We start from the raw sequence: 23,338 nt of genomic DNA, 5'->3' as shown, positions 1-23,338 counted from the left end.
CACCAGGGCTGCTGGAGAAGGAGGAGCTGCTGCGTTTGTCCTGGGGAGCTGCTGGAGCCTGGAGAAGGAAGAGGAGAACTGAGAAGACCACTGGCTGCTGGGGGCAAACCTCAAACTTTCAGTAACTCTGTTATCAGTGCCTGTAATTTAGACAGCTGTACTGAGCTGGACCAGAGGCCCATGTAGCTCTGTGTATGGTCTTCTGAAAGTAGCCAATACCAAGTACACCCAAGAGTTAATCAACAAGGCACCACTGGGAACTGAACCCAGGATCTCTTATTTACAGGACAAGCTCTTAGCTAGCTAAGCCATGGTGCCTGCCTGTGGTGAAAATACACTGTCTGCCCACACCTCACTCCCTGCCATCCCCACTGGGGCCTGAAAAGCTTTGCTTGTGTTTGGATTCTGCAAAGCAGAGGAGCAGGTGGGGTTTTCCTTGCAAGCTCTGTGTGTGTGTGTGTGTGTGTGTGTGTGTGTGTGTGTGTGTGCGTGTGCGTGTGCGTGTGTGTGTGCGCATCTTTGGCCAGGTCTGCACTACAAAGTTATTTCAGCATCATTATATTGCTCAGGTGTGTGAAAAACACACAACGCTCCCTCGGTCGGCAGCTTTTGGCTGGTGCACACACTGCAATGCCATGTCTGGTGACAAAATTGCCCTGTTTTGGTGACAAAATAAAACCACCTCGATGAGAGGCCTAGAGCTTTGTGCAGCAAACTTAAAGTGACAAATTGTCTGTAAATGCTGCTGGTCATTATATCACCATAACTGGCCTCCACCAGTAACTCGCCTGCCCTGCATTCCTGCTACAGAGGCTGGGTCCCTCCCCTTTCATAGCTCCAGAAAGTTCTGACAGCTGAGCCACTATCTACACCGGGATTAGGTTGATAGAACTGCATTGCCAGCCTAAGTAATGTAATTACACCAACCTAATTTTGTAGTGTAGACCTGTCCAAAGAATCACACACACACACCTTGGGAGCAAAACTTCATCTGCTCCTCTGCTTTACAGAATACAAACATGAGCAACACTTGTCAGGGCCCAGTGGGGATTGGCAGAGAGTCAGGTGTGGGCCATCTTTATCCCAGGAGAGATGGACTCTAAGGGTACGTCTCCATTGCAATGTAAGCCCAGGTGTGGCATGCTGTGCTCAGAGCAGCACCTGGAAGCCCCATATTCACCACTCTCATATAATGATGACATGGTTTGTTCAAAGTCTGCCTTGTGACGTATCATTTCAAAAGTCTTGATCTGTTGAACATTAATATCATGTTGGATTGTGTGTGCTCGCATTGGTTGGGAAGTTATGAAGTTTTGCTCTGTATTGTTTTTTCAGCAGAAAATTTTCAGTTTGGGGAATTTTGTTTTCTCAGTCAGACCTTGCCAAGGGAAGCAGAGAGAAAATGTTGGAGTTGCCTCCTTCAGAACAGCTTGTCCTAGACACTAGCTCTGGTTCACTTGCTCGGGTTGAGGGTATTTTAATAATTTGGGCAGGTCCCAGGGTCTTTGGGGGAGATGATGAGGATGTTCTCTTTTGAGATAAAAACTAAGAAATACAGCACTAGAGAATTTTTTTTAAAGAAATCTGGGATTTAGACATTTTATTTAAAGCAAGGGGGGGTCCTGAGTTTCTGAGGTTTTTGTTTGCAACAACACTGTTGGCTCTGTTATTGTACCAAAGGGGGAGATGGTTGTCTATAAAGGAGGGGTGAAAACTAAATGCATCTGATAAGGATGGGATTTGAACCCATACATGCAGAGCACAATGGATTAACAGTCCTGCACCTTAACCACTTGGCCACCTCACTTAAACTGTCAAGGAAGGGACAGGTGGAGAAATCTAAGGCCAGCAGAGATAGGGACAATAAGGAGTTTTTAAATACTAAGCGGAAGCAGGGGCTGAATGAGCTCCCCCCTCACATCTAGTGAGGAGCTGGGGGAAAGACTTCAGGAACAGACCGTGTTTGCACAGACTCACCTACTCTGCCTAGGTATGCAGCATGATGGGGCTGCTTTCCCAAAATGAGCAGTTTTGGCTGGTGGTGGGTTACAAATCACTTTAGGATTGAGTTGAATGAAATGTTATTATCCTTCCTGCATGAGTGAAGGGCAGCAGAACATACCTAGTCCGTCCTGATGGAGGGGTAGGTGGGTGAGGAATAGCTTTTATTGGACTGCATAGAAGTGATTGAGAACGTCATCCTAAACCAGTGGTCCCCAAATATTTCACACTGTGCCCTCATCCATGGCTGTGGCCCATCAGAAGCCACGGTCAAGAACCGAGGCTGGGAGTGGGGCCGTTGCTTGCTGGGGAGAGGGGTGCAGACAGGGTTAAGGGGGTTGAGGCCAAGCTGGGCACCAGAGGCCCAGGCTGAGGGTGGGGTTGGGGAAGAGCTGGGGCAGAGTGGGGCTGAGTGCTGCTCCCTCCATGGGGGCTGGCTCAGGCCCTGAGGTGCCCCCATGAATGTTCCTCTGTGTCCCCCTAGGAATCATGCCCCACATTTTGGGGACCACTGAACCCTACTGGCTAAGCAGGGGCTGGTGATGCCAAAGCCCAGGGAAAGGGAGAACAAGTGCGGGCCCCCCAGCACTGGAACCATGTGAAGGGGCTGCAGGAGAGGGGCAATGGCTGGTGGCCCAGAGAGTTAAGGGCAAAGGGGGCACAGGAGGGGGCAGGAGTTAGGGGTGAAGGAGGTGCAAGGGTTGGGAGTGCAGGAGCTAGTGGCAAAAGAAGAGTAGGGTTAAGTGGTGGTGGCTGAGTGCTTAGGGAGATGGGTTAGAAAGCAAGGGTCATCTTTCTGTAGCGGTTTGATTCTTGCCTGTTAGGCAAGGCTGGTGCATGGTGTGTCCATGGCTGTACTTTCAGTGTCTGATCACCCACAGTGCCCCAGGGAGCCAAGTCTAGACATATTCAGAGGCTCTATGCCAGGGTTTCTCAAACTTCCTTTCACTGCAACCCCCTTCTGCCAAAAAAAACTTACTACATGGCCCTGGAAAGAGGGACCAAGCCCCTCCACACTGAGCAGAGGCAGAGGAGACAAAGCCTGAGCCCTGCCCCAGGTAGGGGAGGGCAAAATCAGAGCTTGAGGGATTCAGCCCTGGGTGGTGGGGCTCAGACTTTTGGCTTCAGCCCCAGGCCCCAACAGTAACTCTAGCTCAGGAACCAATCCATGCAACAAACCTCGATGCCAACTCTGCCCACATATCTACACCAGCAACACCATCACAGGACCTAACCAGATCAGCTACACCATCACCGGTTCATTCACCTGCACGACCACCAATGTAATATATGCCATCATATGCCAGCAATGCCCCTCTGCTATGTACATCGGCCAAACTGGACAGTCTCTAAGGAAAAGGATAAATGGACACAAATCAGATATTAGGAATGGCAATATACAAAAACCTGTAGGAGAACACTTCAACCTCCCTGGCCACACAATAGCAGATCTTAAGGTGGCCATCCTCCAGCAAAAAAACTTTAGGACCAGACTTCTAAGAGAAACTGCTGAGCTTCAGTTCATTTGCAAATTTGACACCATCAGTTTAGGATTAAACAAAGACTGTGAATGGCTTGCCAACTACAGAACCAGTTTCTCCTCCCTTGGTTTTCACACCTCAACTGCTAGAACAGGGCCTCATCCTCCCTGATTGATCTAACCTCGTTATCTCTAGCTTGCTTCTTGCTTGCTTATATTTACCTGCCCCTGGAAATTTCCACTCTTGCATCCGACGAAGTGGGCATTCACCCACGAAAGCTCATGCTGCAAAATGTCTGTTAGTCTATAAGGTGCCACAGGATTCTTTGCTGCTTTTAATGAAGACTAGATGCTTTTCTGGAATGTGTTTGCTCCAGAAGTAGCTATTGTGTCATACAGGAGGCCTGTGATATGCAGGGGGTCAGATTAGATGCTCTAATGGTCTCTTCTGGCCATAAAGTTGACTAATTTCTGAAAAACTGAGTGTAGCACTGGGAGCAGCGTCTGATGTTTTCCTGTCTAGCCGGCTTGCTGCCTAGAACGAACGCTCCTTGAGTGGGGTGATCCACAGGGAGTAGCTCAAACCTCCAAAGGGCCTGGCCAGGGGCAGGACATTAGCACAGCAAGGGAGGGGTGTGGCAGTGATATCACAAAGGCTTTTGCAGGACCTCAGACTATTGGTCAAAGGTGGTGGGGAGGTGGTGACCTCACAGAGAGATGCTGACATCAGCCAGGCAGGACAGGGGCGAGGGACCAGGGAAACCTCAGAGACCCCTGTGGCTTTGCTTCAGCCAGTCTCCTTCTCCAGGTCTCTCTTTGAGGACTGAGAGAGTATTCGGGTTCATGGACGTGAGCGCCAGGAGGAACCTCTTTCGAGTTTTCTCCTTCCCTTTTCCTGATTTTACTAGAAAATAGCTGTCCCTGTTTAGAAGGTAAGAGCCTCCTCGAGGTTTGAAACCTGTTCGGTCTGATCCATCTGGTTGCAGTTGAATTCTAGGCATGGAAAACACGAGCTTAAGGAGGCAGAATTTTATTTCACACTTGGGATTTTGTCCCATAGAATCAGTGGGGACATTAGAGTTTGTCCTTTCTGTTTCACCTTTTCCTCCATCCATCCCTCTCTCCAGAAGTCCCCACACCTGTCGGGGAAAAAAAACCAGCCACCAGAAAGTGCTCTATTGTGTTTCACGTGGTGCCAAAGCCTGACACAGCACCTGTGGGCAACCTTTGCTCTGCATACATCGGCCATGCACAGGCCGGCTGGTTCCCATGAAAGATGTGCCACTGCATATCTCAGTATTTAAAAAGTATCTGTGCCACTGGCAGATATTTTAAGGCTCCCGGCAGTGAGTTCTGGGGACTGTTGCTCACTTTCACTGAATGTAACTGTATGTAACTGTATGTGCAGCTCTGTGCAGTCACATTTGATAGAAGTTTGGTAATTAAATTATACAAGAGGGTCAGGTAGAGTGTCTACTACCACCACTATGTTTTGAGGAACTATAAAATTGTCTTATGATAAAGGGTTTCACTATCAACTAAAAAGCACTTGCTAGACAAGGGACATGGGTTCCAAAACCCATTAAAAAGAGAGAGGCTGGGGACAGATATCTGTACTTGGTGGTATAAGCTCCTTGTGTGAGCCAGAAGCACCAGTTCCACCTATGTCTCTCTCCACTGTGGAATGTCAGAGTTAATGTTTGATTCCCTTAAGAATCTTGATAAAGGTTACTGAGCTGAATTCACTGGCACTGGGGCTCCCCTGCTATGAGCTGAAATCACTGAAGAGCTGAAATCACTGAAGAGCTGGACTTGTTGAGCTGAGAGCACTGAGTACTGTGCTAATGAGTGGGGGAGCCTAAAGCAATACCATGGAACAGAGCAGTGGGCAGAGCAGAGTGGAGCAGTTTGTGCAGCCACTGGGTGAGTGGAGCCGAGCAGCTAGTAGAGTGTCTACTATCACCACATGAGCTTAAGGAGGCAGAATTTTATTCCACACCTGAGATTTTGTCCCTTAGAATCACTGGGGACATTAGGGTTTGTCCTTTTTATTTCACCTCTTCCTCCATCCCTCCCTCCCTCCTTTCTCTTCATCTCTTGCTTCTTTTGTCCTTTCTCCTGTTCCCCTCCCAACACCAGGAGCATTGTGTGTGTGTGTGCGTGTCATGGAGGACTGCTCTGCAGCTCCCACTGTGGGAGGTCCACCCAAAAATGTGGGGCTGAAATAGTGCTCGGGCAGTCAGGGCCGGGTTAGCCTTTTGTGGGCCCCGGCACCAAACGTATTTGTAGTCACTGTGGACTCCAAGTGTGGGCCTGGTGGGGCAGTGCCATAGCATACCCAGTACTGAACCTCAGAGACATTTTTCATTTTGATCACACCCCTACGTGGCTATATGCATTGCCATACACAGCTCCCTCGGCCCCGGGTTTTCTCATTGAGCTGTACACCCATGTGGGTTTACCAGTGTCCACAGTGAGTAGAACTTTCACAGTGACCAAGGAAACTCCCCAGATTTATCTCCTTCCTCATTCATATCTTCTGTAGCCATGTCTCCAGTACCCCCCCTATGTCACCAGTCACGGCATGTGGTCCTAGTCTCAGCTCAGAGTTCCACAGCCAGCAGATACCTGATCAGTTCTGACAGATCCCTCCCTCAGCCCCCATCCTGCCATGTGAGCCAGCCACTTGCAAACACCATCTCCCCAAAGTCAGGACAGCCCTTGGGAATCCAAAGACACCAGCCTCTCTCCCTCTGTTCCCGTCTACATGCTAGTCTGCTACCTGGTCACCACCACCTCTCCCCAGGCTTGTTTCCTTTCTACTTTGGACATGCTCCCACCCAGCTGGAAGCTCCCTCTGCAAGCCTGACCTGCTCCCTCTTTCCCTGCTCCCCTTGACATTCCTTTCCTGCTGGTGACCTCTGTTCCTTGAGGTTAACTCCAGTGTCTTTAGCTGCTCTACCTTAATGGCCCCAGTAGTCACAGAGCCACTTGTAGCTTCTCTGGCTACAGCCATGGGGCCAATTGCCAGAGGCCAGCCTTAGCCAGCTGCAGCTACTAGCCGCAGGAGGGGTGGCAATGCCAGGGCTGAGCATGCTTGAACCTTGCAATGGCAGCACTAGGGACTCTAAATCCTCAGCGCTGGCCCTAGGCAGCTGCAGACTCTGGAGTTAGGCACTTCCCTCCTCTAGGCCATGGCTTTAAGTACCTGAGATGCCCATCACCTGCAGCAGAGGCCACCAATTCCCACGCCCCCCTCAGCCAGCACCTAGTCGTGCAGAAAGTGCAGCCTGAGTGATTTTGGAGGCTGGGGTGCCAGGAGGTTCCCGTCCCTGAGCAGCAGCTCTGCAACAAGCTCACAAGCCCCCCTCCGCCGTGGGACCAGGACCCTGTGCAGACAGTGGAGTTACCCCGTGTATAACCAGGTCTGTCCAAAGCCTGTTGAAGTGAGTGGGAGTCTTTTCATTGTCTTTAATGGGCTGTGTATAGAAGCAAAGGGCCCATTCTAGACTCCAGGAGCAAAGTGCATTCTATGCAGCACTGGTTTACTAGTGTAACAGGAAGGTCTCACATCACCTAGTGAATAAGCAACACCTTCTACAGCACCTAACACTTTCTGAGACGCTTCCCACCCATTTACTAAATGTGAATCTGCTTCGCTCACAAGGGCTGAACATATCAGGTGGGATGGTCACAAAAGCAGGGCACTTCTGCATTCAGCAGGGATTTTGGATGTGCACAGACACAGACAGGACTGGTTCCCGCAGTTACAGAACTGCAGTAAAGTGGAACAATTTTCAGCTTGTGTGATTGGAAGATAGCTGGATCCATCTTATAAGACTGTTCTACCTAAATGAAGAAAAGTTGAGGTGCCTTTATTATTCTTTTGTTCCATTCTTTGTTTCTATGGGGAATTTGCTAGTGCAATATTACTGTCTTCCTTTTAAACAAACAAAATTTTTAAAAAAAATGGCAATGGCTGTTGAAAATAGCAATTCCAGCCATAGTTAGCACTGGAAACACCCCAGCATTTGTTGCTCAATTGTATTCTACTTTTTCTACAGCAAATGACAGTGGATCAGCATATTTGATTTGGGAGAAATAAAGGTAATAATTGGAGATATACCAATCTCCTAGAACTGGAAGGGACCTTGAAAGATCATTGAGTCCAGCCCCCTGCCTTCACTAGCAGGACCAATTTTTCACCCCAGATCCCTAAGTTGCTGCCTCAAGGATTGAACTCACAACCCTGGATTTAACAGGCCAATGCTCAAACCACTGAGCTATCCCTCCCCCAAGGGAAGTAACAGCTGCCCAAATTGAGCTTGAGCACTCCTGAATTGTGAGGGTGTTCAAATCTGGAAGGCAGGTGCTAGATTCCCTTTCTGAATATTAGATAAATCTGGAAAGGAAAAAGTCAATTTCTATTTTCATGGCTCAGAAGTGGAAATCCTCCTGTACTGTATCTGAAGCTGCTCAGGCCCTCTAGTAGAGCCTCCCCTCCCTTACTTACCATTTTAACTTCTGGTGGGATTCACATACCTCCCTTGCTAGGCTTCAGATAGAGAGGGGCACTGTCCATTTAGTCCACCCAGTTCCTTCTTTGGGGGCTGCCAAGAGAGGTCACACCGGCATCCCTAAACCAGTCTGGGGAAGTCTTCTGAGGGTGCTATCTGAGCCAAAGCTTTCTACTCCTTGGGCACACTTGTTCCCCATTCACGCTGCCACCCCCTTCTAGCAGCCAGCTCTCCATTCACAGCAAGCTGCAGTGCATAGAGTCTCTCAGCTTCCCTTTCCTGTTGATACTGCTCTTGTGTGGATTGGTCCAGGCTGAGGTTGGTGGTGGGATGGAAATTGTTGAAATCCTGGTGGAATTCCTCAAGGGCTTCTCTTCCATGGGTCCAGATGATGAAGATGTCATCAGTGCAGAGCAAGTAGAGATGGGGCATTACGGGACAAGAGCTGAGGAAGCGTTGTTCTAAGTCACCCATAAAATTTGGCATACTGTGGGGCCATGCGGGTACCCATAGCAGTGCCGCTGACATGAAGGTATACATTGTCCCCAACTGTGAAATAGTTATGGGTGAGGACAAAGTCACCAAGTTCAGCCACCAGGTTTGCCAGGACTAATTGGTGAGGGTATACTCTCAAGTCTACCCAGGAAAAGGGGTGTAGGGACTTGGGGGGGGGGATTAGTCTCAAGGCTGTCCAGGAAAGGACGGGTTAGGGACTTGGGAGATATTTGGGGAAAGGCAGAGTTCCAAGTGGCTCTCCCCTAAGATTTGGAATACACTTGGTGGTGGCAGCTTACTGTTAACCTAAGCTGGTAAATAAACTTAGGGGGTCTTTCATTCAGGTCCTCACATCTGTACCCTAAAGTTCAGAGTGGGGAGGGAACCTTGATGGGGGAAAATGGATTCCCCACTTGTCGCTTGTGCACTGTCCTCCTCCTTCTCCTCTTCATCCTCCAAAAAGTCATTCTCCCTGCAACTCCTGTAGAGAAATCTCTGTATTAATGATCTCTATAAATCTTTATGACGTTGCATTGTGTTATTTTGTATTAAGTATCTTTATGACATTGCATCTTGCATGATGTTATTTTGTATTTCATATGACTTGGCATTGTGCCTCTCTGTTCTCATACAACTTTGTATTAGATCCCTATATAGAAAATTGGTAGAAAACTTTGTATCAAATGTTATAGCCCCTAAGCATAGTATAGTTAAAGTAAAAGAAACATGTGCCTTTTTGCTAGAAGTAGAATAAGATCTTCCCCCCACTCTGTAATCAATTGCCCTATTGACTGAATGAGGTGTGAATGAGTGAGGCTTGGAAGACACCCACCTCCAGACAGCTACAACAGTTGCAGAGGGAATGGGAGCAGGAGCAAAGGACAATACAGCTTGTCAAGTGGGCCCAACAAAGAAGCACAGACATACTGACGGCCTCAGGGATTAGAAGCCAGCACCTTCTTTAGAAAACACCCTCTTTTGAGCAGCACTGGGACAACACCCAGAGAAAAGCAGCACAAAGACCAACGGACACAGACCCAGATTTTGAATCTGGTCTAGATTTGCATAAGAGGGAAGCTGCTATAAATGTGAGGTGTCTTGCAGAAGGACCCCGGGTCTCGTCTTGTCACCATCGGAGCATCGATCCGGATCGGCAGAAGCCCGGCTCCATCCCTCCCCCATCTAACTCACCTGGCCAGTGCAGTTAAGGGGAGCGACTAGTTGGTAACAACAGCAAGACGGAGTGTGTTTGTGTCTGTGTGTGTGTGTGTGAATGCATGACTGTGAGATATATCTCATATGCATCTCATAGAGTATTAATTGATACCTGTATTACTAATAAATGTGGCGTTTTGCCTTAATCCCCCTGAAAAGATCCTGTATAGTACTTTGAGTACAACACTCCCAACTTGCACGCGTCCATGGACAGTGGTGGGGTAGTGGTGGCATCACCCCCCATAATTGCATGCAGTTCACGGTAGAAGCAGCATGTATGGGGCTGTGACCCAGAGAGCCCATTCGCCTCCCTGGCTTTTTTATACGCTTGCTTGAGCTCCTTGATTTTTACATGACACTGCTCTGTGTCCCTGGAGTAGCCTCTTTCCCTCATGACCCTGGAGAATTTAGCGTACATATACCTCTACCCAATATAATGCAACCCAATATAACATGAATTCGGATATAACGGGGGTGGGTGGGGTGGGGTGGGGGGGCTGCGCACTCCGGTGGATCAAAGCAAGTTCAATATAACGCGCTTTCACCAATAACACAGTAAGATTTTTTGGCTCCCGAGGTCAGCGTTATATCAGGGTAGAGGTGTATTTGTGTTTCTTTTTTTGGAACGTAGTTCTCCCATAAGAGATTAGTCTCCCCAACATGCGATGAGATCCAGTACCTCCCGTTCAGACCATGCTGGAGCTCATCTGTGAATCCAGGACTGCGTGGGCTCTCATGATGATGGACTCTGCATGGTCGCCTGTGATGGTGGATTGTCCTGATGGTCACCTGTGCTGATGAGCTCACCACAGTGGCCAAACAAGAAATGAAATTCAAAAGTTCCTGGGGCTTTTACTGCCTACCTGGCAAGTACATCGGAGTTGAGAGTGTTGTCCAGAGTGGTCACAAGGAAGCATTCTGGGATAGCTCCCGGATGCCAATAATGTCAAATTGTGTCCACAGTACCTCTAATTCGGAACTGCAATCTCGATTTTAGCACTACTCCACTTGCTGAGGTGGAGTACAGAAACCAGATTAAAGAGCCCTTTAAATAAATAAATAAAAAAAAGATTTGGGCATAGAGACGGAATCAGTTTTATTTTGAATTAACTCGGCTCATTCCAAAATAACCACATACTGTAGACCAGCCCTAAGGCTATGTCTACACTTCAAACACTGGAAGTATTCTTCTGACAACCCAACCCAAGCCTGTCTACACTGGGGCTCACATTAACTACTTCTCTGTGGAGTAGATTTTTCACACCCCTGAGAGATGTGGCTATGTCAACATAGCTTTTCATTGTAGATCAGCCTCTAGCCAGCTTTTAGACATGAAAGGCAGTGGAGTCCAGCCTTTTCCTTGATATTGATGGTTGACGATTGCAGCTTTTCTACCTGTTAGACACATCCTATGACAGATGTCAGGCCTTTCCTTTGCAAATTAGAGACGTGGGGAACTCAGTGACCCTTTCAGGCTAAGTGGGTAAAAAGTTATACAACTTGTCTCCTCGAGTAGTTTTCCTTTTAATAGAAATAGAACGTATTTTGCTTAGCTTCAAAGTTTATCTGAAATACAAAAAATTTAAATCTATACTGGGCCAATATTCTCATACACTCTTTCTCACACACATTCTCCCATCTCAGCCTTTGGAGGGAGGTTTTCTACCAGAACTCCTTACACTACATGTGAGTTCATATATCCCTGGCTCTTTTGCCATGTGTGTTGGTGGAAGGGGTTTCTTATATAGGAATGTTTGCATCATGGGGAAAAATAACTCTCTTGTTACACTTTTTAATCTTTCAAAGAGAAGTGATGTAAATACATAAAACAAGAGAAAACTAAGGTCTAGTCTACACTAAAGACATTTATTGGTGTAACTATATTTCTCAGAGGTATGAAAAATACACACTGGTGAGAAATGTAGTTACAAAACCCTCCTCCCCTGTGAAATAACACTACATCAGCAGGAGAGCTTTGCCTGCTAAAATAGCCACCGCCGCTTGTAGGGGCTGGACTAAAAGTCCTAGGGAAGAGATTTCTCCCATTGGTGGTGTGGAAGCCAGTAAATAATTAACAAGGATTTGAAGAGATCTTAATGAATGTTAGTTAGCAAGAGTCAGACCATACTGTAACCTTAATGACGTAAGACTTGTAGGAGCAAAGATAGTGCGAGGCGACAGGACAGGAACTGTGTACAAAGTTATTATGACCTTGCAATCACTAACCAAAATGCAGGCTTGCTTTTCTTAGGATTGAGACAAATAAGATAAGCCTTTTTGCTATGTATAAACAAAATGTAGTTGTTGCTTTTTACTGTCTATATTATTGCTAGAAATTGTCTGTAAAAGGTATAAAGGCTTGCTGTGATTGTTTACCAGTTGAGAGACCTGTCCAGGACCCTGTGTCCTATGGCACTCTCTCCCTCCATGGTAATTACTGGAGAAATAATAAAGTATTTGATTTTGCTGCATCCAAACAAAAAGTGAGAACTGAGTTTTTCTTCGACAATTTGGGGGCTCGTCCGGGATGGCAACACCCACGGACCCACAGACAACTACTACGGATCATTCCCCTTCGAACCCCATGGCGCCACATGAGAGGTATGAGACCTTTTGAAATCTCTATTGGGGTATCGGAGGAGGACTTTCCGTGAGGACGTCTGTCTCTCTGTTGGGCTCACGCCATCTGAACTTATTGACTGTGCAGCAGGATCAGATGCAAAGTGGTATTGGGGAGAGGCCCCAATAAGGTTAGTTTATTGCAGTACTGGGAACTGCTGAGTTGGCCAAGGAAATGCATAAGGTAATGCATAAGGTAATGCATAGGTAAATGCATTAGAATGCACCGGTGCTGAGGGGTTTTTACCGCCTCAAGAGGGGTTGTCATACCGCCTCATGGTATTGGTCCGGACCAGGTAAAGATGCATCATGGTTAAAAAAAAAAAAAAAAAAAAAAAAAAAAGATAAAAAGGTTGAAAAAGGGTTAAAAAAAAAAAAGGTTAAAAAGAAAAAGAAAAAGGGTACCCCAGGGATCTTTAGGAGATCCGACCCACGGTGGGCTGACTCAGCCTGGCATAGTCCGGCGAGGAAGCTGCCTGAGTCTAGGAGTGTGTGAACCCATCTTCCCTCCCCTTTCCTTGTGAGTCTCTCCTGTGTGAGTGGAAAATGGGTAAGGGACTGTCTAAATATTCCACCTTACCCCCTAAGGGTACCCCAGCATATTACATGTACGTACATTATGGTCCTAAAACCTGCAGGTATTTAAATGATTGGAATCTGTATACACGTGAAAATTCATTTAAACAATGCCCATTAGAAGGTACCTTCAATCTAGATAAGATCATATATCTCAGTGGAGCTTTAATCATGAAGAAAAACCTCTGTTACAGTGTGAGCAATTTGTCTAGGAACGGGTTAATTTGAAATTCGGCTTAGCCCTGAGATAAGGGAGAAGTTGTTTTGTCTTCAAGGTCATGAATTAGTGCGGACTATGCTAAGCAGTATAAGTTACAAAACTGAGATTGCATTTGCAAAGCTTAACGGTTCAGTGAGATCCAACAGTTTTTGCAACCCTGAAGCCGGACAGGCAGCTGACCTGAACTGGAATCTCTGAAAGAGACGCCACAGGAGATTCCAGGGTGTAAAAGAACAGCCATCCCAAGAGTGGCAGCATGTTGGAAATGCTGGACAAGCTGTATACAGGATAATCTCCCGTCCACCTATTTCCCTTCTCTGAACATTATACACAGACATGCCAGTCTGGATATGTGTAAGTATTAAAGTGGCTTAAGGCTTGGGGCATTCATATTTTTCCCGAGTGATGTGGGAGCATTCCCAATACTCTCCATTGTTGTTTTATTATTTTTAATGAAGCTTTAAAATTTGATTGTATGCTCTGTCAGTTTGATCACCTGACATGAGGGATAAATTAGTAACAGGAATTTGTCACAGTTTGGTGAGCAATAGAGAATTGGAAAGCACTGTAGAATTTACACCATCTATCTGTTTTACCCTTGTTAGTTTATGTTTGCTTTGTTTGGTACTGTTGGTGTTTTGTGTTAAGAATAGCATGATTATAGGTGAGCTCTAATAGAATAAGGAAACACTAATTGGTTTTGGTGCACTATTTAGCTTTGGCTCTGTTTTGTTTAACCGGTTACTGATGTTTTCTGCTCTGTTCATTTGGGCGTTAGGTGTGTGAGCGGAACTGAACTTCTCGTTCGTAATTCCTCAGGGTGGAAGCCATGTGTGCGATGAAGCTCTGAGGTTGTCCTGAAATTTTACAGTCCCGCCCCCCCGTAGCGGACAATGTAATAGAAGTAGGAGAAATCTAGCTTAGACTGTAATTTTCTTGGCTCTCTGTGTACTTTTCTTTTCTGTTTAAGTGTCAGCAGACAAATGGGTGGGTCTCTGGGTAGACCCCCAAAGGGGTTCAGATTATGTGTTAAGTGAATGGCCATGTATTTTTGCCCAGGTGGCAAGCCTTACTAGGAAGGACTCAGGTAGTCTTGTGAGTAGAAATGTTTTGGGGAAAAGACCAAAAGGGTGGGGCTAGTTGAGGAGCTCACCCTCCTAGCTAAGAACTGGTTGTGGAACAAGCTAGTGTCCATGGACGGGACGATTCAGCGAGGAAAAAAGGATCGGGCCCAAGCGGGAGGGCAACAGACAGAGAGATTTGGAAACTTTTGAGGGTGTAGTGGAAAGAAGGAGTAAGTGAATATAAGCATGAGGATTTCAAATACTCAGAAGGATATTTGGAATGGTGATTTGCATTGGTAAAGTGGCTGTTGGAAGGAGAAAGCAATTGATTTTTAAGGGAAAATAAAAATTGACTCTGTGTTTGCTGGGGGGAACAGCACTTGAACTTTGTGAAAAAGCTGAAGAGAACAGTTTTTGGTGTCTTTGACATGTTTGTGAATGAATTCAGGCAAAGAAATTATTAGATTGCACTCATTTGGCTATGAACAATTTTGTTAAATCAGTTGAAGAATGTATACAGTGCTATGTCATGACATTGTATTAGGCCCTACAGGCACTATAAGTGGTGATGTTTTCTTTCAGTGTTTAAAAGCAGGAGTTAAAAAAAAAAAAAAAAAGCAAGCCGGAGAGCATCTGTGTTAATGCAAATTAACTAACTGATAAGGTAGACGCCGCTGAACCAGGGCTGTCTAAGAAGCACATACGAGAAAATATGGGGTAATTCCTCTGTTTTGCCTAGAATCAACAAGAGTATTTGTATATTTTAAGTATTTAACTGCCCCGAAGGGGTGGACCTCTGTTTTTGTCTTTCAGATAATCAAAGAACATTAATGCCAGCTGCACAGCATTCAACATACCTTGATTTACTGGCACAGTAAAAAAATTATGTTGTGTGTTCTATGTTCTGTTTTGTGGTGTTTTGTCTTGTGGAAAAAAAAATTGTTGTGTTTAATATTTTCATGAGATGGTCTGATTTGACATCAAGCGAAAATGTTGCATTGCAATGCAGATACTTGTTTTGTTCAACTTAGAGTACAAAGTGTTTAGTTATATCAGAAAAATGTGATGTACTAAAGTCTAATACATTTTCTTAAGTAAGAGAAGGAAACTACATTGGCCAAATCTTTTACTTGAGAATTGTTGTTAAAATTTGCATACTGACAGTCTTTGGAAGCAAGGACATGAAAAGTTAACCCACTCCCCATATTGTACAAGGGATCCTTCTGGCTACCTCAGACTTTAGCCAGAGGGCTGGGGATGGTGGATAGCTATTGGACTAGAAGTTATATTAAGTGAACTTCTCAAAGTGGGTGTGCTTGTCCTGGCTTGTTCTTCCAAAGTTCTGTAATAAGGTTATTTTAGTGAAAGGGTATATGTGGCATACATTGAATGATAATACCTCTGTACTGTATAACAGTACTGTTTATGTGTTCATGGTATGAAAAAGGTGTATAATTGAAGAGTAAAAGTTTCCTTTGTAGGTTAAATGAAGAAAAAAAAAAAAAAAGCCAAGTAGAGAATGGCTAACATGCGCTGGCCCCAGTCAAGGACACCGCTTGGCTGCTTACCAAGGGAAGGGGGGGGGAATGGTTGTTGCAGTTACACGAGATTGGTGTGCAGCGGCCAGCCCACTCTCCTCCTTGGGGACCTTTTGTAAATATTCAGATTGATTTTATTTAAATGTCTACATGTTGTGGTTATGAATATGTATTAGTTTTAGTTGATGTATTTACCACTTGGGTTGAAGCTTTTCCCTGCAGGACAGTAGATGTCTTTGCTTACAGATTTTGTACCACGTTTTGGCATCCCTGTGACTATCAACAGTGATCGTGGAATTCATTTTTACTGGACAGATTGTACAGGAGTTATGTGCAACTCACTGCCCTCACCACCCAGAATCTGCTGGGACAGTGGAACGCCAGACCGGGATTTTAAAGAATAAACTGGCCCAGATTTGTGCTGAAACGAACTTAAGGTGGCCGGATGCCCTTCTTTTGGCACTGAGGTGTATGAGAGCCATTCCCAATTGAACGACTGGACTCAGCCCTCATGAAATTTGACAGGACACCCAATGCTGACTACCAACTGCACCCCCGCTAACCCCAGCTCAGATGGACATTCCTTTGCTGGATAACATAATGCTTAAATATTGTCAGGCACTAATGAAATGTGTTAAGTCTTTTTATACACAGGTGATGGAAGCACTACCAAAGGATCCTGTGCAACCTTGCCACTCGTTGGAACCAGGAGCCTGGGTCTACATAAAGATCCATCAGCGAAAGACTGCCTTGGCTCCATGCTGGAAAGGCCCTTTCCAAGTCCTGCTGACTACCGACATCGCTGTGAAGTGCCACAAACTGACTGCTTGGACCCAGGATTCTCACTGAAAAAAGACCCCTCCACATCAGGAGAATTTTCCTATTGATGATTAGCCTATTCTTTCTTCTAGTTCTACTGTGCTTCTGGACAGCAGGGAAAAAGCTCCCTTGACCACTGACAGACCACCTGTGCCTTTAGACTTTTCTAGAAAAGAGCACAGCTATTACAGGGTGATATGTGCTGGAAACCTCTCCCCTGTAGGATGCTAAACCTTGATTGTTTTGGGAAAGAAGAAGAAGCACTCATTCCACTGACATTGCCAAAGTCCAGGAATTCCTGACTGAAACGGACACTGAGAACTGACCCTGGTGAAGAAACAAAGAATTACATACTGGCAGGGAGAACTTTGTGGGACCCATGCTTGGGACTGTGGTATTAATTGGATTTTGGGGTTTATTCTACAGGCTGCGCCCTGTGTTCTGGATAAATCCTTCAGTATGTATTGCCCTCCCTAATTGGATTTTACCTGACATTGCCCTTATCCAGTTTTCTACATCCCCAGATTGCTCACAAGGGGCTACCATTAGATTAGCACAACAACAAGGCCTGGGTTATTTCCTCTGGACAAAAAGGGAATTGACCGGATCCCTGTGGGCTGGGTTATTTCATCTGGCCGATAGTGTAGTAGCCATTTGGACTACTCTTCCAGGCCAAGAACGTGATAAGAAATTGGGGCAACTAGAAAAGGCCACTAGTCTTATTTTTGAAGCTCAGCTATCTTCAGTACAGGCTGGAGTTGCTGAGTTACATGTAATTTCCACCCTTAGTTCTATGACCCAGAAGTTACTGACAGGGATGGTATTGAATATCACTGAGGCTGGGAAGGTATTGCAGTGGGATCTGGACCAGACTTGGCCCACTGCCCTTCCAGACACGTCAGGAGTACCATCTGATCTGTGGTCATGAAGACATACTTGGACACTTTCTGGATGGAAGTGTGGATATTCACAGTGCTCCTTCCAAGCATATGGACCAGTTAGGGGGTGTGGGCTCCCACATACTGAATCCTGCTGGGTCCATGGGGAGGATGCCTGTGGGACTGTAATTGTTTACCGAGACATCTGGGGAAATACAAGATATACATATTGATCTTACCACTGCTGCAGGCAATTATATCATTTACTGGCCTGCAGATAGAATGCAGATAGAATATTGCAAGTAGCTCTTAGATTTTAGGTATATTTTGATTGGACTAGAATCGTGCCTGATTAGTTTCAAAATTTGCTTTCATTGTTCCCAAAGGTTCAAAGAATCTCTGAATTGCAAGGGCAAATTCTTATGCTTTAGAATATATATCAAGATGGAAGGAATGCCTATCATACAGCTTATAGAGTGTTTACTTTATGTACTAGGTATGATGTTTTGTGCTTTGTGTTCGCAATTGTACAACAGCCCCATTATATTATTCCTATGGGATTATTATTGTTTGTAATGTTGTTAGTTAATTTAGGATTATATTATTGTTGTTGTTGTTGTAAATATTGTAAGAATGGCAATACCTTTCATGTTCATGCTAATTATGCATTGTCATTATGTCCCATGATGGTTGACATGTTTGCTGTGGAATCTGAAGTCCATGGTTTCATGCGAATTGAGATTTGAAATTGTTTGTTGTACTAGAAGTACAAAAGGGGGGAGTGTGGAAGCCAGTAAATAATTAACAAGGATTTGAAGAGATCTTAATGAATGTTAGTTAGCAAGAGTCAGGCCATACTGTAACCTTAATGATGTAAGACTTGTAGGAGCAAAGATAGTGCGAGGCGACAGGACAGGAACTGTGTACAAAGTTATTATGACCTTGCAATCACTAACCAAAATGCAGGCTTGCTTTTCTTAGGATTGAGACAAATAAGATAAGCCTTTTTGCTATGTATAAACAAAATGTAGTTGTTGCTTTTTACTGTCTATATTATTGCTAGAAATTGTCTGTAAAAGGTATAAAGGCTTGCTGTGATTGTTTACCAGTTGAGAGACCTGTCCAGGACCCTGTGTCCTATGGCACTCTCTCCCTCCATGGTAATTACTGGAGAAATAATAAAGTATTTGATTTTGCTGCATCCAAACAAAAAGTGAGAACTGAGTTTTTCTTCGACAGTGGAGAGCATCTGTAATAGCAGTGCTACAGCTGCACCAACATCAGCTTTATTGTGTAGCCAGAGCGTCAGACACAAAACCTTAGAATCAGGACTCAGCATGTGAGTATCCAGAAGTCTGAAATTGGAGCTTGACACATTTGTTGCCTCATTGGTTACCATCATTTCTACAGCCTGAAAGTCCTTGTTACCCACTCAGGCAGCCAGTTTGGGATCCACAGGGAAGGACTGTCCTATGAAGCACTCTCTCTTTGCATCCAAACGGTGAAGGATGATTGTTCTCAATCTAACACTGGTATCCTCTGGAATGGTAATGAGACACACTGAACTAGGAAGTGGAGTTGGACAAAATTTCTTTGGGCCCTAAGGTTTTCCCACACTCACTGCTTTCATAGGTTCTCTCACTTGTGTGGATTTTCTGATGCCTAATAAGGTTCCAGCTGCAACTGAAGGTTTTCCCACACTCACTGCATTCAAAGGGGCTCTCCCCTGTGTGGAATCTCTGATGCCTAATAAGGTGCAAGCTGCGATTGAAGGTTTTCCCACACTCACTGCATTCATAGGGGCTCTCCGCTGTGTGGACTATCTGATGCCTAATAAGATGTGAGCTGAAACGGAAAGTTTTCCCACACTCACTGCATTCATAGGGCCTCTGCCCTGTGTGGACTGTCTGATGTCTAATAAGGTGCGAGCTGCGACTGAAGATTTTCCCACACTCAGGGCATTCAAAGGGCATCTTCCCCATGTGGATTCTCTGATGTGCAGAAAGGGCTGAGCTCTCAGTGAAGTATTTCCCACACTCACTGCATTTATAGGGCCACTCCTCTGTGTGGATTCTTTGATGGGCAATAAGTTTTGAGTGGCAATAGAAGGTTTTCCCACACTCACAGCATTTATAGGGCCGCTCCCCTGTGTGGATTCTTTGATGGGCAATAAGGTTTGAGCTGCGAGTGAAGTTCTTCCCACACTCACTGCATTCATAGGGCCTCTCTCCTGTGTGGATTCTCTGATGATCAGAAAGTGCTGATCTTACAGTGAAGCATTTTCCACACTCATGGCATTTATAGGGCCGCTCCCCTGTGTGGATTCTCTGATGAACAGAAAGGGTTGATCTTCGAGTGAAGTTTTTCCCACACTCACTGCATGTATTTTCCCTCTTTCCCATGAGGATTTCCTGCTGTGTTGTGGTTTCCTTGAAGCTCTTCTGAGTTCCCCGACAGGAAATAAATTTACCCATTTTCTCCTCTGGCTGGTTTCCTTGCTCTCTTTCTGGTGTGTGCTGAGTCTCGCATGATTTTCCCTACTCATGACTCTTCGATACATTTCTTTTTGATCTTTGCAATAATTCCCTGTGTTTATCCACTTGCTCAACATTTTCCTGCTGAGAATTCTGCTCCTCTTTCTCACATACCATTGCGTCACCTGCTGTGATAGAGACAGAAACCTCAAACAGGGATGGAAAGGGGAAGGCCAAACCAATACAAGTACTGGAGAGAGGTCAAATAAAAATCACAAACTGAACTCCTCCAAACAGGAGAGAGGAGGGGATCAATTGAGCCTCCACATCCCATCCAAATTCACAGGGGGAAAGGAGGAAGCTACTGCCTGGTGTCTGCTAGTGTCTACAGGAAGCCACGAGCTATATTTACCCTAAGGATACGACCCCTGCTAGGGACAATAATGAACTGAGAGACCTCCCAAGGGCATTGTAGGGCATCCCAGATGTTTCCTTCAGGCACTTACAGATTCTGAGGTGGTTTAATGTTTCCTCACCTGTGCAGGGAGCTCTCAGGATCTGTCTTTCCTCTGAACCCTGGAGGTCTGGGACCCATGGCTCTTCCCCTTGTTCCAGCTGGGAGATTATATGAGGTTTGGAAACTGGAAACCCTGCTCAGATGAAAGAAAACAAAGGAGTTCAGTGGATTTCTTAAGACTTGGTCATAAAAAACATTCTATTAATTTATCTTCAGTGCTTAGTGTGACGGGTGTGCCTGGGGCAGTCCTCACTGAAAATGCCAGGGTCAGGGCAGGCTGAAAAAGGGAGGACAGATGCTCCCAAAACTGGTGGTTAACACTGAAGTTAAACTCACTGACCAGTCACAAACTGTGCTTCTGATCACCCACAGAGGTTATTGAGAATCTGAAAAAAAGAAATCACACAGCCCCCTTCATTGCATTGCACTTCTCTGACTCCCAGTCAGCACCTAGGTCCAGTACAGTGAGAGGTTATTTAAAAACTCTGGGCACATAAACAAAATGTTCTTTTGACCCCAAAGGGTCAGCCACATTACCAAGTCAGTATGGGTTTGGATCTTACTGAAAATACCATGATGCCAGGCAATACTTTAGCATCTAAACTAAAAGTTTAGATAAGAAAGAGAAAGGAAACCAGAAACAGAAAGTTGTTAAATGGGAAAGGAGTCAGATACATTCAGAAATCTATATATCAGCTTCTTAGCAGTATTGGTAAGTTGCTGGCTTGAAAGTCTGTTTGGAACACAGCCACAGCTTGGATGGGTCATCCAGTCCTTTGTTCAAGGCTTCAGTTTGCATAGATGCTGACTTTTGGTTTTGCCGGTGGGTGCCCCATCCTGGCCCCGCCCCCACTGTACTTCTTCTTGCCCCATCTCCCTAGACTCTCCTGAATGCCGCCTCCTTACTGACCCCTTGCCCTAAATGCCTCCTACCTACTGCTCACTCCTTTGCACCCCTTCCTGCCATAGGGGCAAGGGTTCTTGTGCTGGAGGGGGGCTCTGCCAGTTTTGAGGGGAGGCTATTTTCAGCATATTTATACACTTCCAGTGTCCTCATTGAAAGTGTGTCTATAACTGATATCTCCCCTTCCTGATGTTTCTCAGTTCTTGCTCTCTACCCGGGTCCCTTTTCCCATCTCTCTCTTTCTGCTCCCCATCTCCTGGTGCCTCTGTTTAGTGCCTGCTCCCACCCATGTACTCAAAGCAGCTCTGTCTCCCCTGAACCCCACCCACTGTGGCCAGCCCAGAAACTGCCCACCCTGAGCCAGAGAGAGAAATTTAATTCAACAGCCCAGCACAGAAATGGCCCATTTATTCATCCTGCTGTATGGCTCCTGTGTTACTCCAGCTCCTCCCAGTCCCCCAGGCTGCAGCCCACCCCCACTTTGAAGCTCACTCGCTGACTCCCTCACCCACTCTGCAACGTTGTGGGCGGGGAGCCCTGCTGGGATCATGGCCAAAGGCAGGGGGGAGAGGTTGATCCTCCCCCGGGCTGCAGCAGCCCAGCACCCTGAAGGAAGACGAGCTCAGGCATCCCAAGGTGAAGCAGGGCCGTGTCTCCTGACTTGAAGCTGATACACGGGGGTGAATGCAGCAAAAGGAATGCAGCTCCCAGGGAAGAGGAGATGGGGGGTGGATGGATCCAGGGGGAGGAAATCAATCTTTCCTGACGCAGATGCTGGTTGGCGCGGGAAGGGATAAACTTCCTCTCGGGGAGGAAAAGCCCCTCAGCCAAGCTTGCTCTGGGCAGGGGAGGGGGAGACGGCTTTGAGGGGAGCAAGCGTTACTTTCCCAGGCATGAGAGCCGGCCATGGAGAAGAGCCCACGGGGAGGATGTGGCTAGAGGCACTGGTGGTGTGTTGGCCCCTCTTGTCCCCCCACACATGGGGGAATGGATGCAGAGCCCCGGGACCTGGGTCAGAGCCGTAGGGTTGGGAGCTCCCAGAGCCCCCATGGGAGGAGTCTGGGCACAGGCATGGTCCGGTCTGGGAAGGGGGGCTGCTCATCTGCACCTGGGGCTAGGGCTGCAGTGAAGCCCCTCTCCCCTTTGGCCATGGCTGGGTGCACCCAGCTGGCTGGAGCATGGGGAGGGGGCGAGCAGCTGGCCTCAGGCCAAGTTCACTCATCAGACACCAGGGCAAACTTTTCTTAAAGGAGCAATGTCTTTCGGTTTGTCCCCCTGCCCAGCACTAAGGGGGGCCCACCGCTGGTTTCTCCTGGCTGGAGGGGGAGTACAGGTCCTGGGGGAGACACCAGGGTGGGCTGAGAATGGCTGGCTCAGTCCTTGAGAAACTCCCCCCCAGCCCGTACTGCCCCCTGGGGCAAGCCAAGAAGCTGCCCAGCTGTCTGCCACCAGCCCCCTGCCGAGAAGCTGCCCACCCCATCCCCCCCACCCCTAGCCCAGAAGCTGCCAAGCCCTGAAAATTAAAAGGACTCACACACGCCTGCAGTGGAGCTGGGAGCTACGGCAGCTGCAGGGAAAACAGCTGATAGGCCACAGCCAGCCAAAGAGGTGCTGAGGGCTGCTGAGCATGCTAAATAGCGGATTGGCAGTTGCCAACAGCTGAGCTTCCCAGGGGGTGCAGAGCCCCCCCAGAGTCGGGGCCTATGGCGGTTTGTAGACAAGTTGCTCCAGAGGTAGGAAGGGGGATTGAAGACAAAATGCAGATGATGCAGCTGCCCTTTATATTCCTTTTGCCATGTGGCTTGTACTTCCTGTGTCCCAAACACAAGCTTCACAGCACAGGGCATGGAAAAGCCTCAGAGGTCTCAGTACACAGGCATACCCCTGCATGTCTTGCTGACTCAATAGGTGTCTCCCCTTGATCCTTTCCATGGATTCATTGTACAGCTGATGACCCTGGATGGGCCATCAAACAGGGTATCACCCAGAATCACAGTCCACAGTCTGGAATACAGATATAC

The 23,338-nt window shown here is 46.6% G+C and overlaps 1 pseudogene; it reads right to left on the bottom strand.

The window, feature by feature from the left end:
* The window catches only part of LOC120375866, a 332,464-nt pseudogene that overhangs the window by 141,690 nt on the left and 167,436 nt on the right, over positions 1-23,338 (bottom strand).

The sequence above is a fragment of the Mauremys reevesii genome, linkage group 12 (genome assembly GCF_016161935.1).
Source record: "Mauremys reevesii isolate NIE-2019 linkage group 12, ASM1616193v1, whole genome shotgun sequence".
Taxonomy (NCBI): Eukaryota; Metazoa; Chordata; order Testudines; family Geoemydidae; genus Mauremys; species Mauremys reevesii.
This window is presented reverse-complemented; position numbering and strand designations above follow the sequence as displayed.